Source organism: Cebus imitator, unplaced genomic scaffold (assembly GCF_001604975.1).
Source record: "Cebus imitator isolate Cc_AM_T3 unplaced genomic scaffold, Cebus_imitator-1.0 Scaffold70, whole genome shotgun sequence".
Taxonomy (NCBI): domain Eukaryota; kingdom Metazoa; phylum Chordata; class Mammalia; order Primates; family Cebidae; genus Cebus; species Cebus imitator.
Window position 1 is genome coordinate 3,391,183 of NW_016107385.1, and position 7,916 is coordinate 3,399,098.

Consider the following 7,916-nt stretch of genomic DNA (forward strand, 5'->3'; position numbering starts at 1 on the left):
AAAAAAAAAAAAAAAAAACAAAAAAAAACAAAAATATAATTATATATTAAATTATATATATTATGTAATATATATTATACATTATAATATAGTCATGATATAATAATAATAATACAATAACTAGATTTCCCACTTTCTGAGCTTTCAGTGGAAACTGGGTCACCATAGGTTTTTCTCTTCCTTTTTCTTTTTGTCGAGACAGGGTCTTGCCATGTCACCCAGGCTGGAGTACAGTTGTGCAATCAGGTCTCACTGTAGCATCGACCTCCCCAGCTCAAGCGATCCTGCTGCTTCAGCCTCCTGAGTATGTGGCACCACAGGTGCATGCTACCATGCCTGTGTAACTTTTGAAATTTTTTGTAGAGACTGGGTCACCCTATGTTTCCCAGGTTGGTCTCAAACTCCTGGGCTCAAGCAATCCTCTAGCCTCAGCCTCCCAAAGTTCTGGGATTATAGGTGTGAGCCACCACACCCAGCCACCACAGATTTTTCTGTTTCTGTGTGCTTGTGTCCTCGGAGGGAGTTTGTGGCAAATTTACCCATCTGGGCTGAGTTGGCCCCATGGTGCTGCTGGCCAACCCTCCAAGTCCATATCCTCAGTCCCCATACCCTCTAGACCACCCTTAGGCACAGGCTGGTTCCTGGGCTTCTGCTCTGATTTTCCTGCTCCCTCACATCCAGCCTTGGCCTCCACTTCTCCCTTCATTTCTCTCCACCTCTCCATCTAGCTGATCCCACTGCTACTGTCCCTGCCAACCTTTCTTTCTGCTCAGACCTTGTACCCAAACTCCAGCTTTTTGAAATGCCTACAAGAGTTGCCACCTGAAACGTTCAACTAAAAAACTCCCCTTCTAATTTCCTTATTTTTTCTTATTTTTATTTTTTTGAGACAAAGCCTGGCTCTGTTGCCCAGGCTGGTGTGCACTGGTGCAGTCTCAGCTCACTGCAACCTCTCTCTCAGCCTGATTGATTCTCCTGTCTCAGCCTCCTGAGTAGCTGGGACTACAGGCGTGCACCACCATGCCTGGCTAATTTTTTTATTTTTAGTAGAGAAGAGGTTTTGCTGTGTTGGCCAGTCTGGTCTCAAACTCCTGGGCTCAAGTGATCTGCCTCCCTCGGCCTCCCAAAGTGCTGGGATTACAGGTGTGAGCCACCGTGCTGGCCCTAGCTATTTACTTTTAAAGATAAAGGGCATCTCATGGCACATGCCTGAAATCCCAGCTACTGGGGAGGCTGAGGCAAGAAAATCACTTGAACCTGGGAGGCAGAGGTTGCAGTGAGCCAAGATTGTGCCATTGCACTCCAGCCCAGGTGACAAGAGCAAAACTCCATCTTGAAAAAAACAAACAAACAAAAAGACAAAAGTTGAGATAAGAGGCATCTCGCTCATCTCTGGCCTCAAAAGATCCTCCTGCCTTAGCCTCCTAAGTAGCTGGGATTACAGGTGCTTCCCACTGCAATGAGCACCTTGGCAAGTTTTTGAAATTCATGCATGCTGTTGTGTATAAGGGTAGCTTTTTGTATGTGCTCTTTAATTTTTATTGTACTTATTTTTTTAGAGATAGGATCACTCTATTGCCAGCCTGGAGTGCAGAGACATGATTATGACTCACTGCAGCCTTGAACTCCTGGGCTCAAGGATCTTCCTGCCTCAACCTCCCACGTAGCTGGAACTATAGGCACGTGCCAACACACCCAGCCAGTTCTTTTTTCTTTGCTGAGTAATATTCCATTATGTGGATGTACCACAGTTTATTCTCTTAACATTTGAATTTTTTCCAACTGCAGCTATTATGAATAATAGCTGTACAAACATTCATGTACAAATCTTTGTGTGGACATATTGTTTTCATTTCTCTTGGGTAAATACCCAGGTGTTGAATTGCTGGGTCCTTAACATGGTAAATATGCATGTTAAGTGGCTGTTAGCAGTTGTACCATTTCATATTCCCACCAGCATTTTATGAGAATTCCAGTTGCTCCACAACCTCACAACACTCGGTATTTGTTGGTTTTCAAAAATATTTTGGGGCTGGGCACGGTGGCTCATGTCTGTAATCCCAGCATGTTGGGAGGCAGAGGTGGAGAGATCACTTGAGGTCAGGAGTTCAAGACCAGGCCAGCCAACATGATAAAACCTCATCTCTACTAAAAATGCAAGAAATTAGTTGGGCAGTGGTGGGCGCCTATAATCCCAACTACATGGAAGGATGAAGCAAAAGAATCGCTTGAATCTGGGAAGCACAGGTTGCAGTGAGCCTAGATCGTGCCATTGTACTCCAGCCTGGGTGACAGGAGCGAGATTTCATTACAAAAAAAAAAAAATTAAAAAAAATTTTTGGATTTTGTTGCTATATTGTTGCTGTTGCTTTTAATACAAAATCTCATTTTTTAAAAGCTTGAAAACAGGCTGGGCACAGTGGCTCATGCCTATAATTCCAGCACTTTGGGAGGCTGAGGCAGGGGGATTGCAGCCTGGGCAATATAGCAAGACTCCATTTCAATTAATTTTTAAGTTTGAAAACAGTTTCTGCAAGAGGTCATGTGCATGAATATAGGTAAGTTTAACTCATACATACGCATGTGATGTAGTGTGTGCATGTGATACACATTAACATGCTAAGTCATGCATTCATTCAGCAGTTGTTTCCCAAGTACTTACAGTGTGTCAGGCCTTATGATATAAAAGGTTGTTAGGGCTGGAGGCAGGATGGGGGTGGCTATTAGATTTCACTGGGTTTCACGTTAGTCAGAGGAGTTTCCTTGGCTTTGACATCTTCTGAAATGTCTTCTGAAGGATAGGTAAGAAGGGTAGCACCCAGCTCTGAGGCAGTGCTCTAAAAACCATTATTTCCTAAGCACTGACTGCAAAGGTCTCTAAATGGACCACGACAAAGATTTGGCTTTTTTTGGGTGGGGCAATGCAGTTTCCCTCTTGTCGCCCAGGCTGGAGTGCAATGGGGTGATCTCAACTCACTACAACCTCCGCCTCCTGGGTTCAAGAGATTCTCCTGCCTCAGCCTCCCGAGTACCTGGGATTTACAGGTGTGCACCACCAGGCCCAACTAATTTTTTGTAATTTTAGTAGAGACAGGGTTTCACCATGTTGGTGGTCTCCAACTTCTGACCTCAGGTGATCCACCCACCTCAGCCTCCCAAAGTGCTGTGACTATAGGCATGAGCCACCTTGCCCAGCCGGGTTTGGTTTTTACAGGATCACACAATGTGAGAGATGGTTAAGCTCTCTCTTTGCTGAGAAAAGAAAAGGGGAGCTCAGAGAGGGTAGGGGACTTGTCCAGGTGTTGTCTGAGTTGGGTTTCAGATCTAAAAACAAGAGGGGCTTTAAGGGCTGGGCCAAAGAGGCCACTGGAAAAACAGCATGGAGAGTGGTAGTTGGGAGAGCAAAAACCAGCGGGGTGAGGGTGGGGCTCCTGGCAGAGGTGGTGCTGGCACAAAGCACTGACCCCCAATTCCCATGCTCCCTAAAGAATCTTATAAACTATGCTGACAACTCAAACTTTTCATCTTACCGAGTCCAGCTTGGCCGTAGGGACCCCCAATGATGCAGGACTGAAGTAATTAAGAAGTAGACACCCAGAGAGAACAGCAAAGTGGGACTATCGGGGGGCCAACAGCCTTCTGGCCTGACAGCCTCAGGCAGATGCCGACCCACGTATTCTCTCTGAACAGGTGATTATTATTAAAAGCAGGTGTTCTGTGTTTTCTCATAGAACCAAGATAAACTAGGTAGGCAGCTGTGCGTGCTTACCACTGATCAAGGACAAACTAGAAAGTATTCTCCACGAGGGAGCCACGGGGGCAGGGTCACATATCCCTCACTTAAAGAATTGTTTTGGTCGGGCGCGGTGGCTCAAGCCTGTAATCCCAGCACTTTGGGAGGCCGAGGCGGGTGGATCACGAGGTCAAGAGATCGAGACCATCCTGGTCAACATGGTGAAACCCCGTGTCTACTAAAAATACAAAAAATCAGCTGGGCATGGTGGCACGTGCCTGTAATCCCAGCTACTCAGGAGGCTGAGGCAGGAGAATTGCCTGAACCCAGGAGGCGGAGGTTGCGGTGAGCCGAGATTGCGCCATTGCACTCCAGCCTGGGTAACAAGAGCGAGACTCCGTCTCAAAAAAAAAAAAAAAAAAAGAATTGTTTTAACTGGTGTATTATTTATATATATACTGTCTCGCCACTTTAGAATGCCCCAAGTAGTTTTCCACTTGGAGGGGGTGTGGCCAAGTTTTCCTTGCCGTGGTTCTTCTTAGCAAACAATATATTTTATCATACATTCAGCATTTCTCAGCAATCATATACACTCAGCATTTCTCAACATCATCTTCTTTCCTTTCTTTTTTTTGAGATGAAGTCTTGCCCTGTCACCCAGGCTGTAGTGCAGTGGCATGATCTCAGCTCACTGCAGCCTTGACCTCCTGAGCTCAAGCCATCCACCCACCTCAGCCTCCTGAGTAGCTGAGACCACAGGTGTAAGCCACCACACCTGGCTCATTTTTGTAATTTTTTTGTAAAGATGGGGTCTTACTATATTGCCCAGGCTGGGCTGGAGCTCCTGGTCTTTTTTTTTTTTTTTTTTTTTTTTTTTGAGATGGAGTCTTGATCTTGTCACCCAGGCTGCAGTGTAATGGCATTATCTCGTCTCACTGTCCACCTCTGCCTCCAGGCTTCAAGCAATTTTCCTGCCTCAGCCTTTCGAATAGCTGGAACTACAGGCACCTGCCACCATGCCTGGCTAATTTTTCTATTTTTAGTAAAGATGGGATTTCATCATGTTGGCTAGACTGGTCTCAAACTCCTGACCTCAGGTGATCTGCCCGCCTCAGCCTCCTAAAATGCTGGGATTACAGGCGTGAGCCACCGTGCCTGGCCACTCCTGGTCTTAAGTGATCCTCTGGCCTTACCTTCCCAAAGCCCTGGGATTCCAGGTGTGAGCCTGTGGTGGAGTGGTGTGTGTGGTGGGCTTCTCCTCCTAAAGCGGGGGCAGGGCAGTAGAAATGCAAGGGGACCTGCCATTTGTTTTCAGGTACCTAGACCTGCAGGTCACCTTTAGAAAAGAGCCCAACACAGTTGAGGATCTGGAAATCGATTCCTTTAAAACAATTTCTATCCTATATCCATTGGGAGACCCTTTCATACCTCTAAGGATGTGTGAACCTGTATTTGAGGACCCCTGGCTTGAGCATGCTCTCATTTCCCACCTAGACAAGTGAGGCCACTGGGCCTTCAGCCCTAGAGGGCGGCAGGTGATGAAAGAGGGCAGCTTGGCTAGAAGTTCCCTCAGTGACAGAAGGGATGACAGTAGCAGGGAGGGGACACTTTTTGAGAATTGGGGTGATTCAGGTAGGTTTAGACACATCCAGAAGGGACTCAAACAGGAGGGAGAAGAAAGAAGGGAGTGGAGAGCTGTTCTGAGCAGGCCAAGGGTCTTCATTCTTTCAGCATATTTTAATGGAAGTCAACAATTGTGTCAGGCCCTGTGTCAGGAAGTGGAGTGTTAGAGACACTTGTCCCTGTCTGCTGAGAATTAGAGAAGGCAGGGGCCTAACCCTGCCAAGGGGAGGAGTATCACGGAAGCCATTCTAGAGGGAGCAAATCCTCAACACCAGATACTCTAACATCTAAATGGGTGTGGTGCATTTTAGAAACATCCTTAGATCAGCATGACTGGAGCTGTGAGCAAGGAAAACAGATGGAGTTTAACTGGGGATGGGACAAAGGACTGCTAGGTTTTCTTAGGAAGGGTTTTTTTTCTTTTTTTTTTTTTTTTTGAGACAGGGTCTTACTCTGTCACCCAGGCTGGAGTGCAGTGGCAAGATCTCACCTCATTGCAACCTGTGCTTAGCAATTCTTCAGGCTCAGCCTCCTGAGTAGCTGGGACTACAGGCATGCCCCACCACACCCTGCCAGAATTCCAGAATTCCAAAGGATTTATGTAGATACTTCACCTTCAAGGAAGCAAAAACTCCCACCCCTTAAGTGCAGGGTGTGTAGTGACTACCTTCTAAAGAGTACAGCATGGAGAGAAGGGAAAAGAGCAACTCTGTAGTGGAGAATCCTGACGACTATCTGAGTCAGGTGATCAGTATCAGTGGTGATAAGTCATGTTGATGGTGTATATCCTTGATATAACAGAGAGGTGTTGATAATGGTTCTTCATCTCCCCAAACCCATAAATAGCCCTCGTCTAAACAAAAAAAAAAAAAAAAAAAAAAGATGAATTCCAACAGAGAGCATTCAACAAAATATTTGCCTAATACTTAAAATTATCAAGGTAATTAAAAAGAAAAATCTGAAAAACTTAAAAACTGCCAGTCGAGGCCGGACGCAGTGGCTCACGCCTGTAATCCCAGTACTTTGGGAGGCTGAGGCGGGTGGATCACGAGGTCAAGAGATCGAGACCATCCTGGTCAACATGGTGAAACCCCGTCTCTACTAAAAATACAAAAAATTAGCTGGGCATGGTGGCACGTGCCTGTAATCCCAGCTACTCAGGAGGCTGAGGCAGGAGAATTGCCTGAACCCAGGACGCGGAGGTTGCGGTGAGCCGAGATTGCGCCATTGCACTCCAGCCTGGGTAACAAGAGTGCAACTCCGTCTCAAAACAAACAAACAAACAAACAAAAAAAAACTGCCAGTCGAGAGCAGTTTAAGGAGAGATGACAACTGTTTTTCCCTATACATAAGCTGTGATAAAATTTAATTTATAAATTAGGCCCAGTGTGACATTAACCACAATAATAATTTGGGACAGTTATATAACAACAGACTGTAATAAAAGTTATGTGAGGCCAGGCACGGTGGCTCACACCTGTAATCCCAACACTTTGGGAGGCCAAAGCAGGTGGATCACCTGAGGTCATGAGTTGGAGACCAGCCTGGCCAACGTGGCTAAAACCCGTCTCTACTAAAAATACAAAAATTAGCCAGGTGTGGTGGTAGGTGCCTGTAATCCCAAATACTTGGGAGGCTGAGGCAGGAGAATTGCTTGAACCCAGGAGGTGGAGGTTTCAGTGAGTCTAGATCATGCTAATGCCTTGGTAACAGAGCAAGACTCCATCTCAAAAATAACTAACCAATAAATAAATAAAAGTTATGTAAATGTGGTCTCTCTCAAAATATCTTATTGCATTACCCACACCTATTTTCAGACCACCATTGACTACAGGCAACTGAAACCCTGGAAAGCAAAACTACAGATAAAGGAGACTGCTGTACTTCAAATGGATTCGTGCATCAATGAAAGAGCCTCCAGCCAGGTGAGGTGGCTCATACCTGTAATCCCAGCACTTTGAGAAGCTGAGGTGGGTGGATAACGAGGTCAGGAGATCTCGACCATCCTGGTCAACATGGTGAAAGCTGTCTCTATTAAAAATACAAAAAGTAGCTGGGCGATGATGGCGCACATCTGTAGTCCCAGCTACTTGGGAGGCTGAGGCAGGAGAATTGCTTGAACCCAGAAGGTGGAGGTTGCAGTGAGCCGAGACTGTGCCACTATACTCCAGCCTGGGTGACAAAGTGAGACTCCATCTCAAAAATAAAAATAAATAAATAAATAAAGAGCATCCAGGGGCCAAAACAGGAGCAATCTGAGCAATAATATAAAGTAGTATTGGTGGGTTCTGGAAGTTAAAAATTAAAAAAATAGGCCGGGCGCAGTGGCTCACGCCTGTAATCCCAGCACTTTGGGAGGCCAAGGCGGGTGGATCACGAAGTCAAGAGATCGAGACCATCCTGGTCAACATGTTGAAACCCCGTCTCTACTAAAACTACAAAATATTAGCTGGGTATGGTGGCGCGTGCCTGTAATCCCAGCTACTCAGGAGGCTGAGGCAGGAGAATTGCCTGAACCTAGGAGGCAGAGGTTGCGGTGAGCCGGGATCGCGCCATTGCA